Genomic DNA, 18,633 nt, shown 5'->3' with positions numbered 1-18,633 from the left:
CAGTTTATGACTGAGAAAAAAAGAACCAGGCAAGAGACTGACTCTGTTTACTACAGTGAGGGCCACTTTCTCTTCTTTGTTAAGTATACTAGCATATCAGAATACAGTAAACTTATTACCAACAATTCCTGGCAGAAAACAAATGGGCACAATTAACATTTATCATTTTGCCTGTATCAATGAAGAGCATATGGTCCATTAGCATTTATAAGCAGAGTATGGTCATTAGTAAAATGAACCAATAATAAAGTTGATAGTGGGAATTTCCACAGGCCCACTCTATTTAAGTTATTAATCCATATTAGCCAAGGCATTGGTATCTATGCACCTGATATGCTGTACCAGAAATCTGATTTTTTAAATATGAAGAACAAGTTGACAAAAAGTCCTAGGATATATTGAAATTTCATAATTAAAAGAATCACATTTACTTGGAAAAAGATAATTAAAACAACAGCAATCCAACTGGAAAAATTATGTTGATATTGAATATTTCCTGTAGAGAGCATAATCTTCTAAGTATCATAAAGAATGCCCAGATTAAAATATTACAGTATCAGGGATTTTGGAAAATCCACATTCTAATTAATCCCAGTGATCAATTTGAATCATCTTCAGTTGACTTGGGGTCTTTACACAGGATCTTGCCTCTACTCAGAACTGACCTTTTTGGGGTATTGCTGAGGAAGTTTTATTCCCTTATTATGGTGGATGTATGAAATATTTTTTTTATTGAAATTTTATTCCTCAGGCACTGGCTTTCTGGACGTTTGCTTGACAATGCACTCTGCTCTCTTATACCTGGGGGTCAGAGTTCTCCCCTCTTATATTTTATACATAAACAGCTCCTGGGCTCTGGTCCTTGGGGAGCTTTATTTTGCCTTCTTTGAGGGGGGATAACTTATTATTTGGGGTCTGAGATCCAATGAATCACTCATTGGCAGAAATATATATTTGTAAAGTCTTTAAGTCTCTCCTGCATCCCACCCAAGTCCTCGATTTTCAGAGTCCATCCTTATACCCATATCAGTTGCATGTCAGGTAGGCTGCATGAGGATCTGCGACTGCTTCTGAAGTTGCTTATGCGAGAGTTCTGTTAGAATATTTCCATTAAACTGGGTCTAACTATTACCTGCTGGGGGTTGAAGAGGATACTAAACTTCTCCTCACTTTTCAAAATTTCAGAGTGCTTATGCAAAATTTTGAAATCTAAAACAGTGATAAATGTTTGAACTGGTGTTTGAACAAAGTAAAATTCTTGTAAACAAGATGATTTATTATAAATATATATACTTTTATATATGTTTGCTTATAGTGGTACACATCCCCTAAAGGCCTCGTAAACATAACTGAGTTCAGTTTTAACTGGCAAATTTAATATGAAAGATTACAGCTAGGAAATATATGGAAAATATAAACAGATTGGTCTGAGTTTATTTTAAAACATGGGATCCTATTAAGAATGGTTTCAGAAAAGCTTTCTTTTCCTTTTTAAACAATGATGTTTAAACATGCTGGTTAACCATTCTGGCAAATTAAAAACTCAGGAGCTTAAATGAATAGAACTTGTATTATTTGTGATTTTCTTTTGTAAGCCATAAAAAAGCAAACATTTACTAGTTTAGCTGCCAAAACTTTGTCTCATTTTTGAGACCAGTAGAGGTCAAACCATTGATTCATATTTCACAACTTCTTTAGCTTTGATTCATAAATCTTAACATTCTCTAAATGCTGGTGGGTAAAGATAGCTTTAGAAAGCCATTTTCTTAATGATGGAAAAACTTTCTGATAAATTAGGTGTCAAACTTGATGAAAGTTCTTTTATTATTGTGGAAGGTAGAGCATCTAAATAAATGTGTTCATGGAGAAGTAAAAAGATTTTCATATCTTAGGATTGATTTTTGAGCTAAAAACATTCTTGAAAGGACACGAGTGCTTGAAAGTAAGCTTTATTTTATTTTTAAATCTCAAAACCAGAAGCTGCTTACACAAAGACACTACAGACTCCTTGGTGAATAGACACACTGAGAGAAAGCGGGGAATTTTTGTAAGAAAGTAGTCAGTTGTAAAGTATCATCATGACTGTTTGCTCTACATGCACTCAATACTTAAACAGCCACAGTTTGCTCCTGCTTTGCGTGCAAAAGATCCGATCACCTCCAAAGAAATGAGGCAAAATAGATAATGGAGGAAAATGCAGTTACTCTCCATAGCTATTTTCTGATGCTGTCAAAAACCTTTTGATGTCTATAAAGGACTCCATAGCTAGAAACTACCTCCCAAGGGAATAAAAGGCATCTGAAGCTACAGCGCATCATCCATCGGAATTCTGTGAGGGCCCCAGGAGTGCCTCTCGATTTGTACTCTGTGTAGCTTTCAGTTTTCCTTGGTTTTGACCTGGTCGCTTTTATTTTCTGTCCCCATAATAGACCATTCTTGGTTTGACTCCCGCTGGCTTCCCAGCTCTTGTGATTGAATTCCTCTTTTATCACAAACTCTCATTTTAGGATTTACTTCCTGGTTCTTGCTTTCTACATCCATCCTCACTCCTTGCTTTGACTTTGGTGCTGGCCTAAGGCCCCGCTTCACTGTTGACTACGCACGCCCTCCTCCCTGCCCGGCTACTGGGGAGCACACAGCCCTCCTACTGTGGAGGGAGACGAGATGCAATGTCCTGAGTGAGGAGGTCAGTTAAAGAAATCTTTTCTAATAATTTCAAAACACAAGAAAGAAACATATACTATTCCTTTACATGGACAGATTCTTAAACAAAGATCTAAAAAAATGACTGTATTTTTCAGCTAAACAAGATTTCTTCTAAGAATTATTAATGTAAGGTGCTCTGACAAAGTAATATCTTGGCTTATCTATGTACTAGTTGAAGACTGTGATATGGTATAGAGGAAGAACCGTGCAAAACCGTGATATCAAAGGAGCCATGAACAAGGCTCTCACTTCATTCTTTTTATTTAAGTCAGGGTTCTTGTTCTGTAACTAACCAATATTTGCTAAGTCCCTATTAGAAAAAAGTTGTTTTCATTGTTTTTAAATTTGACAGAATTCTAAGAATTAGAAGACATAGTTTGCTTTCACGGAGCTTATACTTTCTTTGGAGAGAAACAACATACACTAAATTATAATAAAGAGACATTAGATACCACCTATGACTGCATATTCCAGAGGAGAGACCCAAGGAAATTAGGTTCAGGAATTGTGAATAAGAAACAAAAATCACAACGGAGTTATAGAGCATGAGGGGTCCTGGTCAGGAAAATGATTTTGTGCCCCAGAGGGAAAATGAATGATTGAGATATGTCAGCGGATCTAAGGGACCTCAAGGGAAAACTGGCTTTGATGTCATAGGAGGCATCTCTTGGTCCTGCTCATTCCACTGCACGTCATTTTGTGCACCTGTCATGGGTAATAATAATGAGAATGAGCTCATTTAGGAAGTGAGTCTCTTTATCTCTGCATGGACAGATTGCAAAGGTTCACCCAAGGAGCAGTAGTTTAAATGTCACTTAAAACAACAACATTGTTAGACCTAAGGATATCTTATCTAACAAAAAAGTTTGCCTTTGAATAAAACCAAAATATTTTCTAAACCAAGAGTTGATATAGTCAGGTCATTTTTAGAGTATACTAGCTACATTTTCATTCATTCTTTTTTTTTAAAGGAAGTCAGGGACTTATAAAGGGATAAGTTAGAAGATATTTTGATTTGTCCTCTTTCCTGCCTTCCCAATTCTTAGGAAATATGAAAGACTTTTTATGTAGTAATACTACTATCTATTCATTTCACCTATGTCAAATGTATTCACAACTGTGCAGCACAAAATAGCATATAAATTACAAAGAAACCACTGTGCTTTCTCATTTACATTCTTATCTTCAGTTTCTGACTATCAGCACACTTTTAAATGGGGAATTTTAAACTGATCAGGACTGTAAGAGCACCTTATCCTAGGCTTATTTTATAGATGAAGAAACAAGCTTGAGAGTGGCCTGTCCAAGGTCACGGGCATTGTGAATAGAGCCCTGACTGATCACTTTTGACTGTCAGCTCAGTCCTTTCTTTATATCACATGTCCTCTTAGGCTAAACCACAGAAGAGAGACCTTCCACACAATGTCATGCAAAGCAGAACTATTTCCTCCGTTGTTTTTTTTTTGGCCACATTACATGTTTGTAATCTGTAGTAGAGGCCTACTATAAAATAGTGCTAGCAAAAATATGTTAAAATACTCTAGAACTTCAAGCATTATTCTTCTGCCAATATACAAGAGTATACCAACTGCTTCAAAAGGAAGTTCTACATTTAATTATACAAAAGTATTCTCACAATCAGCCATTAAGAGGTCATATGCCTTGTGGCACTGTGGGGCATAATAATAGACCCTGGAGTTGGAAAAGGCTTTGAGAGCCTCTTATTCAAGTTCACATTTTTGTCTGAATAAAATGTGCCTCAGAGATGCTAAGTGACTGGCAGAGGTGAGCTGTGTTGACCTCTCCATTCTCTTGTTTAAAATTTCCTTTCTGAAGAATGGTCCACATTTATGAGACAGCTATTCAAGGTCAAGAGTACATATAGCCATGAAAGAAAACAAATTTTCTACCCACATGAGAATCAAACCAATTTCTAGTTTTCATAAGCAGTGTCAGACTTTTATTAAGTCTTATCACAAGACAAAGGTGCAAGTTGAAAATATAAATAGATTCAAGAAGGTTTCAAATAATTCTTGGATATCAGCTTCATAGTGAATTTAGAAGATGTTAAACATGTCTTGAGGTATTGCAACAATATTTTGACAAAATGAGATGATTAGGAACATAGGCACTAACCCAGACTCTGAATTAAAATGCTGGCTCTGCTAGTTTCTAGTCGTGTGAACCGAGCTTCTCTGAGTAGAACAGGGATACAGCTACTCCCAGTTTCATGAGTGGTTGTGAGGATTAAGTGGGTCAATATACAAGAAGTGCTCAGTGTCTGACCTGACACATAAGCATTCGGGAAGGGTTAGTTTTTACTCTTATGATGCCATGGAAGGTCATCAAGAACTCTCTCTAAATATCTTCTGAGGAAATAGTGTGATTTACTAGCGAGGATGTTAAATTTGGTTTCTGAAGTTTTCAAGTTGTAGCTCTTCTATGGTGCTGGGCAAGACATGCACTTTTCAGAAATTTGATGCCTTTGATGTACATGTTGGTGATATTGCATTTCTTGTTGACCTGATGGGAGCAGTTGTGAAAAGCAGGGACCTGATGAGTGTGAATATTCTTTCTGAAGAGTAAAGGTATTGACAAATGGCCATGTTATTTTTATTTTTTTTCTGCTGCCACACTGTTAAGAGGTACAACATTGCTGGAAAAAAGTTCTGACTCAGTGTGAGAATTTAAGGATCCTACATATCCATAATTTCTTTGTAGGCTCACAGCAGCTGAAAAGGGTCAAGTCGGGGATAGAGGCTTGATTAATCAGTTAGCAACATTTATTGAATGCTTGCTCTCTATAGAACACTCTGAATGAAAAGAAATTACACATAAATTTTAAGGTCTCTGAAATTAAAGCAAAAGTTTTTTTTAAAGGTGGTATTCAAGGAAGTTCAGGATAAAGGATACCAGTTCTTACTGCAGTTTCCGAGTGTCGTGCTGTGGGACACAGTGTCCAGAATGCTGCCGTCGCGTCCTGCACACGCTACGAAATGGAGTCCAGCCTTCCCCTGCCCCAGGAGATGGCTGGCCTAGGGACTTTCTGGATCAATAGAATGCAGCAGAAGTGACTGGGACTTCTGAAGCTCACGCATAAGAAGGCGTTCAGCTTCTGCTTGGACTTGTTAAAACACGCACTCTGGGGACACTCCCTTTCAGAGCCCAAGTGCAGAGGCCACATGCAGGAGCTAGAGCTGACAGCCCCAGCTGAGCTCCAACCCAACAGCCAGCAGCAGCTGCCAGGCATGTGAGTGAGCGTCTTGTACGACCAGCCCAGGCGCACCTGCAGACGGAAGGCTTCAGTCGCAGCTGCTGGCCGTAACCGCATGAAAAATTCCAAGTGAGGACTGCCCCAGTCGAGCCCAGGCAACACACGGAAGCGGGGAGATGATAATAAATGATTGTTTTAAGCCACTAGGGTAGTTTAGGGTAGCTTTCCTTCGCAGTGATATACACCTGAAACACACACTATTTTTTCTGAGATAATTTGTAAATTGTGAACATTAGCAAGAAATGGTTAATAAAAGTCTGAGGGAATTTCAAGTTTGATTTACCTGGTAGCTAAAAATAACATGAAAAGGGAAATGTTTTATTATTGTTTTAAAATAATAAAAGTTATTATCATGTGTTGAGAACCTATTGAATGTCTAACTGTCACATACTGAGTACTTTTTATGCTTGTTTCAGAGCTGGGGCTTAAAACCAGAATTATTTAAAAGTCCTATTTCTCTTCATTATACCACATAGTCTGTTACAAATGTCATCACCTTCAGACTGAAAGGGTGAGTCATGAGGAAATTTACACTCCCCAGGTAGGAAGTTCTAAACCCTGTAAATAAGCTGCATGGATTATGGCAGATTTTTTGGCAATTGGCACAGAACATGACACAAAGTAGGTGCTTCATAGATGGCTGTTAACCTGGATACTCACACCCTAACTGGTTATTTTCTACATTTACCAAGCAGTTTTTCCCCCTCACTGCCAGGCCGTATCTAGCCAGTTTGAGGTCTTTTCTCCCTCATGGCTTGGTAATCACAATTTAATGATCATACTCACAATTCAAATTCAACTTAAAAGTAAATAAAATTCTTACTTTTCTTCTTTAAATATTTTCAAGATTATATAGAACTGGCAAGAGCCCACTGCCTCTTGGACATCTTCTGATACCATGTGGCTCCTTGTTCATGCCCCTTGGACTGTGCTGGTCTCCCTGCTGCTCCTCTAAGACATTAGGTGTGCTCCTGCCTCAGAGCAATCTGGGCAGAGGTTTCCTCTGCTTTCCTTAGGTCTCTGCTCAAATGTTACATTATCGGCGAGGTGTTTTCGACCACCCTGTTAAAACAGCACAACTCCCCTCCTTGCTCCACCTCCTACCACCTAGCTTCCTTACCCTGCTTTATTGTCAGAATATGTATCATCATCTGACAAAATATATATTTGCATTTTAATTCCTATATTAGAAAGTAAGCTCCTCTTAGATAGGGACTTGGTTTTGTTCTCTCTTGTATTCTCAGCACCTAGAACAGTGTGTCATAGGGCAGGAGCTGAAAGAGAGTGGATATTTTTGAGTGAATGGATATCTATGATTCTGTAGTTGAGCTGGAGCACAGAAATGCCAACACCAGTACTGGAAGTAATCTTCCCATTATGTTTTAGGAAGGAGACATTGTTTCACAATTTGAGCTTCTGCCATAAAGAGAAGAAAACTGTGAACACTGAGAATTTTTCAGTGGCATATCCTTGGGAAAAGGTAGTCATCAGGATGATCTTAACTTGTGTAAAGTAGTTGTGGAGGTCTTTGTTGCAGGTTGGTTGGGAGCTGGGCTACCCCACATCTCCCTTGTGAGGGGGCTGACCCTCTGCCAGGCACTAGAGCAAGTGGGAGAGGCGCCTCTAATCTAGGGACCAGGGTAGAGTCAGAGAGAGTGGTAACCAGTAACAGTTAATACTACATGTAAGGAGGACTAACTGCTACCATGTTTTTGTGTGGGACTTTAGCTTCACAAACATTATGTGTTTTTTTTTTTAAATCACACAGCTATTTTAATAAAAGACTATTTTCTGTAAAAATGGATTAAACCTATGTTTCTTGCAGGCAACAGTGCTTATATTCATGATTGCTTGAATCCAGTTTCTACAGCTCTTAGAAGAAGGACATTAAAATGGAAGAGAAAATTCTCCTAGAGCAAAAGAGCTCAAGCTATAAAGTTAGATATCTAAAGTTATGAAGGCATGGCAAACACCGTTAGGCTAAAGCAGCAATTTTCAACCTTTTTCATCTTATGGCACATGTAAATTCATTACTTTAATTCTGCAGCCCACCAAAAAATATATTTTTTGCAGATTTGATGAAACAAAAAGAGTTGCGATTTTAATTCATTCACACTGGATGGCTATTGCTTTGACTGTTGTCACTTTCTTTTTATGTGACAATCTAAGGGGAAAGTGGCCAGTGCCCCTGACTAAATAGTTGAGTACTGCATGTTTCAAGAAGTCTTGGGGACACCAGTGAGCCACAGCACATGGGTTTAAAATCTCCAAGCTGCGGGGAAATTGAAGCCCATGCAGAAAAGCCGGGTCTCTGTGCATAGCACGGGGAGGCACAGACGGGGGCTGCTCAGCCTGCTTTTCCTGGTCCATTTTTATGCAACGTTAGTTTTTATAATATATTGGGAGAATGTGTGGTGCTATACTGTGTAGCACCCCACAGAACTAAGCCTTGCGAAGACGGCATTAAAACAATGTATTGCTTACCTGGATCTTTCACCTGGACACTAGAACCTTGATCGTGATCAGGAGTTTTGGCCATTATGCCGCTCAGGTCTACACTCCTCACCGTCAGGTCTCTAATTACTAAGTTCTTGTTCATTGCATTTAAAAGGCTCAAAGTTCAGCCAAAATGCTTATAGATAGGGTTCTAAGAATATAATTTTCTCAAAAAGGCTTTACAGAATGCCAACTGCTTACTTTAGCTACAGAAGTCTGGCATAATTGTGAAGAGCATAAAATTTGTAAAGGGAAGATCTGGATCTATGTGCTAACTCTGACATTTACTAATGTGAGGACCTTGGATGAGTCCTCTCAGGTCCTCAGTTTTCTCACCTGTAAAATGGAGTCACAAATATCTTCCTCAATATACCTTTTATTTGGATTAAATGAGGTAATGTATGATTATTGCTTAGTTTAGTGATTGTCCTATATTAAACACTCAACAACATATGGCTTATAAACAAGGGAGAGGTGTGGCAGTTTCCTGGAGTGAGTACTGTCCTTTTTACTACCACTCCCAATTTTGTTGTAAAAACTGGTCTTCTTAAGGCACTCATAAAACTTAACACCAAAAAAACCCACAAAAAAAAACCCAAACCCCCAAAACAAAAAAACCCCAAACTCCACCAAAACAAATAAACAAAATAAAACAGAACAATCTGATTAAAAAATGGGCAGAGGACCTGAATAGATATTACTCCAGAGGACATACAGATGGCCCATATACATATGAAAAGATGCTCAACATCACTAAGCATCAGGGAATGTAAATGATATATCACACCTGTCAGAATGGCTGTCATCAATAAATCAACAAATAACAAGTGTTGGCAAGGATGTGGAGAAAAGAAAACCCTTGTGCACTATTGGTGGGGTTGTAAATTGGTATAGCCATTATGAAAAAGAGTATGGAGGTTTCTCAAAAATAAATTAAAAATAGAACTACCATATGAAACCAGCAATCCCACTTCTGGGTATTTATCCAAAGAAACCCAAAACACTAATTTAAAAAAACATATGCATCCCTATGCTCATTATATTTATTGCAGCATTATTTACAAAGCTAAGATAGGGATTATGGAAGCAACCTATGTATCTACCCATAAATGAATGAATGAAGAAGTGTCTGAAAAAAGTCCAGCCATTGTTAGTGAAAGGAGAGAGGTTTGTGCAACATCCATGTAAGCTGGCTGTCAAGGAAAGTGGACTGGAATGCACCTGTGTGAACAATGACAACTTCACTGCACTAGGAAGTGGGGGTGGTAGACACCATTGACTGAGCATGTGTACAGTGTGGCTGTCATGTTCAAAATGACTGAGTGAGTAGAGCAATGAATCTGCATCAAATTTTGTGTAAAGCTTGAACATTCCTCCATGGAAACTATTTGGATGATTCCGAAGGCTGCAGCTGTGGGCAACTGGTGATTGGCAGTTTCATCATGACAATGTGCCTGCTCATGCATCGCATCTGGTGAAGAGTTTTTTTGGCAAAATATCAAATCACCCAGGTGATTCATCCCCTCTACAGCCCATATTTGGTGCTCTGCAACTTCTGACTTTCCCCAAAACTAAAATCATCTTTGAAGGGGAAGAGATTTCAGGACCTTAATGAGACTCAGGAAAATATGACGGGGCAGCTGATGGCAACTGGGAGGTCCTAAGGTGTCTACTTTGAAGGGGACTGAGGTGTTATTATCCTATGTACAATATTTCTAGTATCTTCTTCAATAAATGTCTCTATTTTTCATATTACATGGCCAGATACCTTCTGTACAGACTACATATAATGAAATATGACTCAGCCATAAAGAAGAATGAAATCTTGCCATGTGTGACAACAGGGATGAATGTAGAGTGTATTATGCTAAGTGAAATAAGTCAAACAGAGAAAGACAAATACTATAAGATTTCACTTATACCTGGAGTCTAAGAAACAAAATTAATGAAGAAACAAAACAGAAACAAACTCATAGGTACGGAGAACAAATTGATGGTTGCCAGATGGGAGGGGTATAGAGAGGGGTGAAAATGGGAAGGGATTAAAATGTACAAACTGCCAGTAATAAAAACAGTCACAGGGATGTGACATATAGTCATTTAGTCCTATGACTTTTTCCCCAAGAGATTTCTTACACATTAAACACACTGTTACTTTAAACAAATGGATTAGAATAGTCAGGCTCTTCAAAGAGGAACGTCCACTTAATCTGCACTTTTCCCAGGTGTAGCCTCACTGTGAAGAGCTCTTTAGAAGTGCCCTTTTCGGAATGAGCTTCTGATGTGTCATCATCAATCCCTCACCCCATGTCACAGGCCTCGGCAGTGCAGCTGCCACGACAGTGTTCCAACGCGGGTGCTGCAGGGGGAGTGTGCAGCCACCCCCCTGAGATCCACTATGAGTTGTATGACCAGTCATTCCCCAGTCAGTGACCTCAACACGGGCAGCTGCATCTGCTGCAGGCTGCACAAGGGATCTGGGCAGAGCCCACTGGCAATCAGGCTGCTCCTGTGGACCACCATAGAAAGTCCTTTCTTCAAATACATGCTTTCTTCTAGTGGCATCCGATTATATGTAAGTCAAGTCAAGAAAAATGGCAACAAGATTATAATAAGCAAATTTCTACTTCTCTAGTTAGGACACAGTTTAAGGGGAATTATCACATATTTCAAATAATAAAACACATGAGTTAAACTCTTCTAAAAAATAATTACATGTCTATTTAAAATTCAGAAGTTACTTCCAAACCCTGCAAGACCTCACCTTTCCCCCTTATGCACTTACAGCACTGTGCTATAGTTTACCTGTCTACATCTCCTTCCCACATAAACCGTGAGCCCCTTCAAAGCAGGGACTCCTTTCTATCTCAGTAACCCCACGTCTGTTACATTGTCTGGCACAAAGGAGGCTCCACAACAAATCAATCTCTTTGATTATCACATTTTTAAGTTCTTTTTTATTGTTTATTCTATTACAGTTGGCCCAGTTTTCTCCCTTTTGCCCCACCCCCACCCAACCCACCCCTCTCTCCCACAGTCAGTCTCCTCTCCCTTGTCCACGTCCAGGAGTCACTCACCGCTGTTCCTTGAGTAATCCTTTCCCCTTCCTTCCACCATTCCCCCTCCCCCCGTCAGTCTGTTCCATGATTATCACAACTTTTTTGAGTTGCAGCCTTCTTAGTGCACTTGCTACAAAACAACAGAATCGAGTTCAGTGCAATCTGAGTTCAGAGTTCAATCTCTCTGTATCTCTGAAACCTGGTTTTCACTTTTCTTTCTGTTACAGTTTACATTAGGCTCCCCAACATTGAAGTCTCAAGTTCCTGATCCAAACCTTGCCTTACTCTTGTCTTTTATTATTATTGATGGTAGTTTTTACAAGTTGAACTTTGTTTTAGGTTTTCTTTGTTATCTCTCAGGTAGAGTGAAATTGCTGGCTCAGTTGAGTGTGTGTCTGTGTGAGTGACCACGAGGGGGGAGCACTGAAAACCCACGGCCTTCGCCCGGCGCTCTGCTGCGTGCTCTCAGGGACTATGTACTCTGCTCACTTTGTGATAACATCTGAAATTTGACTGACGAGGTCATTTACACTTTCTTATCTGGTTTTGTTTGTTTACATATTCTGAGAGCTTAGTCAGGATCAACCTCTCTCAGTCAAATCTCTTTAATAATTTAGAATGTTCGGTTTAATTCCAGCTTCCCTTTTGTATGGGAGGTTTGTTTTCCCCCAATGACATCGCGTCGTTTCCAGAGGAACTGAATGATCACATGCTTCCTTTCCTTTATTGCTGTCACATAGCTTATTAAAATCCTCGGTGTCCATAACCACAAGCTAATTTTCTAAGGGGAATCTTTGTCAGCTCCTTATAGATTTAAATGCTATTAATAATATTAGGTTACCTCTACATGCTCAGCAGTGTGCCAAGAGATGGGATAATAAATGACGGTAACTATAATTCTTCCATCCAAAAAACACAACATGAGACCCAAAGAATGAAACTCACGTGGAATAAAAATTTAGAGGTGAGAAAAGCCAAGTTACTATGTTAAACAGCCTTCTCTGTGTACCAGACACAGCCTCCTGCATTCCCAAATGAAGTTTTCAGATGGAGGGGATGCAGGCACAACCAAACACAGAAGAGGGCAGGGCGCGAAATTCATAAGAAAATACCACGGCAGGACCCAACACCTGTCAAGTTGAAGCTCACTGACCAGGAAATGATGAAAGAGTAAAAGCCTTAAGTCTTTGCTGCTGAGAGAAGGCTAGTAGTTGCCTAGGAAGCCTTCATGATGGATGTTTATCTGTTGCTTCTGTTGCTTGGGGACTTTTTGTTTTTCTTTTCATTTCTTAATATTTCTTTTACTGTTGCCATACAATATGATACTATTATATTAGTTTCAGGTGTACAATAGAGTGATTACATATTTATATAACTTATGAAATGATCACCCCAGATAAGTCCAGTACCCAACTGACACCATATATAGTTGCTACAATATTACCGACTATATTCCCTAATGAAGAGATTGTGTCTGCTTGGGGTTAGGAGCCAGAAGACTTCCAAAACCATGTGTCAGATATGTATGGCTTCTCCTACATGACAGGAGAGAAAATTGTTTTCTCCTCATAGAACTAAAATGATCTCCTACCTAGAGTTGGAGTTTGGGCAAGGCATCAGAAAGCAGATTGAAATAAAAAGAGTAATCCATACAGTAAAAGAGAAGCTATAGTAACAATAGTAATGGTACTTTTGCAGTTAAAAACCTTATGATCCATTAAGTAAACTCAGGGAGTCTGAGTCCTCGGAGCCAGTGAAGCAGAGGCCAGCCTGAATGAAGAAGAGGGTGCCATGGTGGGGATAGAGGATGATGGCATGGAAGTAGGTAGGCAGAACTGAAAGGAGGACCATGTCCCTCATTCCCATGTCCTTGGCTTGAATCGCAAATCCCTAGTGAGGCTGTGCTGTAGATTAAACCAAGAACCATACTTGCATGATTCAGCTATACATAATTGTATAAACACAAGTATATTTTTAAATAAACTGTTTTCTAACTACATATTTATTTTATTCATAGTGTTTTGGGTCCTCTCAAGTAATTTCTTTGTTTCTAACCTCTCCTCTATTCAAGAACATTTACACAAGCAGAAAATCTGAAATCTTGGAGGAATTGGTTAATCACATATGGGTCACTGTTGTGGAGTCCAGGTAGTCTGGGACATCCTGGACACCCTTGTAAGGACATTTGACCCCATCCAAAACATCCCTGAGCATACTTGGTCCATGCCAAATGGTCCTTGATTCTGGTCCTGCCCAAATCCACATGCTTAGGAAACATCCCTGAGTTTAAATAGCTCATAACATTTATTTATACTTCTGGTTTACAGGATTAATACATAAAAATACTATCATACCATTTTGGTCTAATAATTTTGTTGTGGCTCTATTGCCAATAATAACCTTTCTGGCCTCAGTTGCCTAGCATAGATAAAATTTTAACAAAGTTAGTCTGTATTATTTAACACGTCATGGACCAAATGTCTCCGTGGACGATGTGGATGGGCCACTTGTTCCTTGAACCCACCTGCCCCAGGACTGGGTGTAAACTCCAACTATTCCTATGTGGGAAGTAATGGGAAGAAAAGGATAATACTGGGGGTTTAAGAACTATTTTATTCTTGAATAGGAACTCCTTTTGTTTTATTAGATACACTGTAAACTTCATGTTTTTGTACATAGTTGATATTATAGCCTATATAAACTTTCTGAGATTAGAACATTATCTTTGCATATTTCAGAGCCCTTACTCAGAGTAGGAAACATAACAGCTACTTAATAAACATTTATTGAATAATAATCAAAGTGGAAGAAACTATATTTCCTGTAGAATCAGGCACAGCTGAAGTAGGACATAAAACCTAAATTGGGCTCACTAGCACTAGACCACATTTCTTTTGCTGTTCTCCTATTTGAGGGGTAAAATAATCCTACAAAATTTTTATATTATGAAATGTATTCCTCCAATAGTTTATATTCGTAGACATCAAAGAGACTCTACAGATCTTGCTGAAAAGACATCACCCAAATAGTAATTTCTCCTTCTGTGGATTGAGTCATACATAATAAATGTTCTCTGATGGTTCCAGGAGCTGGGCAGTTGTAATTAATGTTATAGAACCCAGTAGAGTTCATTTAATCAAATCTGTAATGGTAGTATTGACTGTAACGTCTAATGAAGTGATACTAAACATAGCTGATTTGAGGTTGGAGTGGGTGTGTTCAAAGACACGTTTGATGCCATTTGTAACCTACACTATTGTTAAGGATGAAAGCACACAGAGTTAGGACAATGAAAACCTTTTTTTTTTTCATTTTGAAAGTAATTTTTACTATTGTTGATTTAGGCAAACTCCTAAAAGCCACTACTCAAAACCTGTTTACTCTCAGTATAAACACAGAAATTTCGTCCTCTAAAAAATTAAAAACAAACTTGAATCTTCAGGAGCTCATGTGAGATTTGATAAACAAGTTCTTTCATTACTGGACATTTAGACATGAAATGAAAGTAAGTGGATGAATATGGCCCATGCAAAGGCGAGTCGAGATGAGCGCATGCATCATGATAAGAGAGGAAAAGGAAATGGTCTTGAGGAATGTATCAGAAAGCTTAAGACTGAGGAATTTCTCCAAGTAATAAGATAAAGAGCAAAACAACAATGTTAAAACAGGCAGCATGGGTATGCTGTAGATATAACGGGAAAAAATATGATGTATTAGTTCAGGAGTCAAGATGGAAAGCCTTCAGTCTAGTAGTAGTGCCTATTTGAACTTTTAAGAGTAAATGACCTTGGAAGAAATTGTGAACAATAAATAGGATCTCTGCAGAAAGAAAATGCTAAGACTAAAATCAAAGTAATAGAATGAGAGGCATGAAATAAAATGACTCAATACATTGAAATATAAAGTACTTATCTGCAAATATTAGTGTATGAAATAGCTTGGAAAGTTTCATTGAAGGAGAGAAGAAATTTGGGAGATATCATCATGGAATGTAATAGTTTTTTCCACATTATTAAAGGATGCTCATAACCTTAACATCCCAGTCCATGAATACAAATAAAATTGCACAAGCATTTGCAGAGGATACAAGAGAGCCAGGAAGAATACAGAACTTAGACACAAGATTTTCTATCTTCCCAAGGCAAAATTTCTCTGATATAAAAGCTTTCCTTTCTTTTCTCTGTTCTTTGAAATAGTCAAATATCTCAAGTCACCCATCAAGGTCTCATTTATATTTTTAAAGCAAAAGTAAAATCTTATGCCTTGATTAGGTTCAATATATGTTCACATTACAGAACCAGATAGAACTGACTTCAAGCAGGAGAAGCAGTAGCAAAAAACTTTCTGGGTTTGTCTGATTTCCTTTTTTTCTCCCTCCCTCCCTCCCTCCCTCCCTCCCTCCCTCCCTCCCTCCCTCCCTCCCTCCCTCCCTCCCTCCCTTCCCTTCTCCACCCCCACCCCACCATTTATTTCTTCTTTTTAAGATTGTCAGATAAGATACAGGACACCAAGTTAAACCTGAACTCACAACAAAAATTTTGGAATACAAGTGTATCACATGCAATATTGAAGACACATTTATACCACAAAACCACTCACTGTTCATCTAAAATTCAAGTTCAACTATCATCCTGTATTTTTAAAAATTGCAGTAGAATGTGGGGAACTGCTCTGCCTGATTTCAGGAGCTGTAAGCTCCCCAGGGCTAAGGCTGAGTGAGTGACCTTCAGACCATAAGCCACAGAGGAGACAAAGCTTATCCCCCTGGCAGGGGTGCCGCCTCTGCTCCTTTTACTTCACCCTGCCTGGCCCTTCACCCTTCCTGGCAATGCTTGATTGGTTAGCCAATGACAGGTAAGATTCCTCAAGGGAGGGATGACCTAAGACAGGCACAATCATGGGGCACCCCCAGGAAGGACTTGGGGGGCTATAAAAAAGGGGGTGATGGACCCTTGCCTCTCAGCTTTGACATAGCCTGAGTCCTCATTCTGTTTGCAAGAAGTCCCCTAATCTCTTGGCTGCCTTACTTCCCCTGCCTGACTTAAGCCTGAAACAATGCTGGAGGTGGGTGCTTCCCTGTGCTGGAAAGGGCAGGTTTCCAGGGCAATCAGTCCTAAGAAAGAATGCATAAAATCCTAGGAAACCTACTTTGCTAATACCCTCAATTTAAATAATAAGGGATGAAGCAGGGAGTTTGTTCCCCAAAGTTTTATGGCCCTTTAACAATCTGACCTTGACTCAGAATAAGCCCTCAGAATTCTTTGAATGTTATCTATTGTTTAATCATTTCCGCCTGACAATGAATGATGAGCTTTATTCCTGAACAGACTGAACCCAATAAAGGCTTGTCAAGGCAAGGGTCAGGGCACTCTCCTTTTGAGAGAGTGGTTGAGGCACTCTGAGGTGCTTTTCCCTTGAGAGAGTGGCCATGCCGTCCCTTTTCCTCCACCGGACTCAGTAGTCCGTGTGAATTTGTCTCATATTTCATCCACAATGCCATGGATCCCAGGAGCCGGGATCTGTATCAGTAGAATACATATAATTGACCAGCTTAATCATATTAATGTACAGTTTAGTGGTATTAAGTACATTCACATTGTTGTGCAACCATCAGCACCATCCATTTCAGAATTTTTTTCATCTGGCAAAACTGAAAATCTAAGCCCACTAAAAAATAACTTTTTCTCCCTCTCCCTGCAGCCCCTGGCGAACACCATTTTACTTTCTGTGTCTCCAATTTGACCACTTAAATACCTCATATAAGTGGAGTCATGCAATAGTTGTCTTTTTTGGACTGAGTTACTTCACTTACCACTCAAGATTTATCCATGTTGTAGCACAGGTCAGAATTCCCTTCATTTTTAAGGCTAACTAATATCCCACTGTGTGTATACCCCACACTTAGCTTATCCTTTTCTCTAATGATGGGCACTTGGATTCTTTCCACATTTTACCTATTGCGCATAATACTTCTATAAACATGGATGCTAAATAATCTCTTCAAGACCTTGGTTTTAATTATTTTGGGTTTATACCCAGAAGTGGAATTGTTGGATTACATGGTTTAAATTATACTTTTTGTTGTAATTTAAAAATTTTAAAAATTAAAATTTTTTGTAGGAATCACCTCCCAATACTCTTATCCACCAAGTCTACCATTTTACCTTCCCATCAACAGGGCACAAGGGTTTCAATTTCTCTGTATCCGCATCAACACTTGCTATTTCTGTTTTGTTTTTTTTTAAGTAGTAGCCATTCTAATTAATGTGAGGTGGTATCTCATTATAGTTTTGCTTACATTTCCCTGAATATTAGTTATCTTGAGGATATTTCCATGTACTTTCTGCCATTTATATATCTTTTTTAGAGAAATGCCTATTCAAATCCTTTGCCCATTTTGAATCCTGTTATTTGTATGCTATTGTTAAGTTTTAGAAATTCTCTCTATATTTTTAAGATAGTAAACTCAAATATAGGATATTTGATTTTCAGATATTTTTCCCATTCATCAAATTGCCTTTTTACACTGTTAATGTTTTTTGTGCACTTGAGTTTTTAATTTTTGTTAAGTAAATTTTGTTTCGTTTTACCTTTGTTATCTATGCCTTTGATGTCATATCCAAAAAATTACTGTCAAATCCAAAGCCATGAAACTTTTGTCTATTTTTTCTTCTAAGAGTTTTAAAGTTTTAGCTCTTATATTTAGGTCTTTGATCTATTTTGAATTAAATTTTGCACATGATGTTAGGTAAGGCTTTAACTTTGTTCTTTTGCATGTAGATATCCAGTTTTTACATCACCATTTGTTGCAAAGACTGTCATTTCTCCCCACTGAATGCTCTTGGTATGTCTGTCAAAAATGATTTAACCAGATATGCAAGGATTTATTTCTGAAATATCTATTCTATTCCATTGGTCTATATATTTTTCTGCCTGTACCACACTGATTTGATTACCTAGTTTAGTAGTTGAGTTTTGAAATCAGGAAGCCCTCCAATTTGATCTTCTTTTCATGATTGTTTTGGTTATTTAGGGTTACTTGAGATCCCATATAACTTTTATAATAGATTTTTCTATCTCTGCACTAAATGTCATAAA

Source organism: Phyllostomus hastatus, unplaced genomic scaffold (assembly GCF_019186645.2).
Source record: "Phyllostomus hastatus isolate PE091 unplaced genomic scaffold, TTU_PhHast_1.1 phas_scaffold_93, whole genome shotgun sequence".
NCBI lineage: Eukaryota > Metazoa > Chordata > Mammalia > Chiroptera > Phyllostomidae > Phyllostomus > Phyllostomus hastatus.
The sequence above is the reverse complement of the archived record's forward strand: the minus strand, read 5'-3'. Positions refer to the sequence as shown.